This window comes from Egretta garzetta, unplaced genomic scaffold (assembly GCF_000687185.1).
Source record: "Egretta garzetta isolate BGI_Z169 unplaced genomic scaffold, ASM68718v1 scaffold564, whole genome shotgun sequence".
In the NCBI taxonomy this organism is placed as follows: Eukaryota; Metazoa; Chordata; class Aves; order Pelecaniformes; family Ardeidae; genus Egretta; species Egretta garzetta.
In genome coordinates this window covers 351305-352785 of record NW_009259502.1, presented here as the reverse complement: position 1 = coordinate 352785, position 1481 = coordinate 351305, and positions in this window count along the sequence as shown.

Genomic DNA, 1481 nt, shown 5'->3' with positions numbered 1-1481 from the left:
TTTAAGCTGTGTTTGACTTAAGCCAGAGATACACAACTCCTGTGGTTAAGCGGTGTTGGATTCCACAGGTTGGTAGGAGAACGCTGAGCTAAGTCTTTGCGCCTGTGTCTTGCCTGGTGTAAGTGAGGCGGCTGGAAGTTGGCTTAGCAAACCCCTCTAGCTGGAGAGCATCCAAAGAGCAACGGAGCTGGGGAGGGGTCTGGAGCCCCAGGCTGCTGGGGAGCGGCTGGGGGAGCTGGGGGGGTTCAGCCTGGAGCAGAGGAGGCTGAGGGGAGCCCTCATCGCTCCCTACAACTGCCTGAGAGGAGGGGGGAGCCGGGGGGGTCGGGCTCTGCTCCCAGGGAAGGGGCGATGGGACGAGGGGCACCGGCCTCAAGTTGTGCCAGGGCAGGGTGAGGTTGGCCATGGGGAACAATTCCTTCCCCTTGGGGCTGTCAGGGGCTGGAAGGGGCTGCCCAGGGAAGGGGTCGAGTCCCCAGCCCTGGGGGGATTTAACAGCCGGGCAGAGGCGGTGCTGAGGGCCAGGGTTTAGTGGTGGCAGGATTAGGGGAATGGTTGGGATCGATGCTCTTAAAGGGCTTTTCCAACCTAATTGATTCTGCAATAAAACCCATACTCCTGATTAAATCAGAGTCTGGTTTTCACAGTGTTATTAAAGCCTCTTCTCTCTTCCTTCCTCTACTGCAGTTCAGGCTCTGCAGTGACAACAGCTGAGAAAAAACCAGTGACACCAGGACCAGTACTTAAGAAATGGGAAATTTCAAAAGACCAGCCCTATTTGTGAGAAAATAAATACCTGCTGGATGTGCAGGTCAGAGTTCGTTATGAAGCAGCACGCGAATGGGGAGGCCTGTGGTGGATTTTGCTACAGTGATTCTGCGTGGAACTTGTCCTAGTGCTGCTGATGCATGACTAATAAATTTATTTAATGCTGTAGCTATTCACCCCACCACCACCATTTTGTCTGTTCTATTTGAAATGCCCAATTTACTCCTCTCTAATATTGTCTTGGGTGTAAGGTTTTCTTGAGGGAACAGCAACAGAATACACGCATTTGAGCTTCGGCTCAGTGGATGTAAGCTATGGCTGAGGTGCCATGTGACGACAGAGCCGAACAGAACACACCCTGGCCAAAAAGGGCCCGATGCTCTGATTTTGCAGGAAGAGACGTCAGTGAAGTAGCCTGTGGCACTCTTGCCACAAGTGCCCGAGGGCCCGCTCGGGCTGCCCTGCTGCAGCGACGCGCGTTTGGGCACCCAAGCGCTGCAGTCCAGTCCCGACCACAGCGGGTCAGTGGGGCTGGCTGCAGCTACACTGATGCTGTGCAGTGACCCGCTGGGGCGTTCGCCTGCTGCCCTGGAGCTGCCGGAGGGCACGGGTGCGTGCCCGCAGCGCGGCCACCCTCTGCCTCCCAGCGGGAGCTTAAAAAGCCAGGGAGAGAAGCAGAGTCGGGCGCGGCTCGGCGGCGGCTGAGGCCAAAG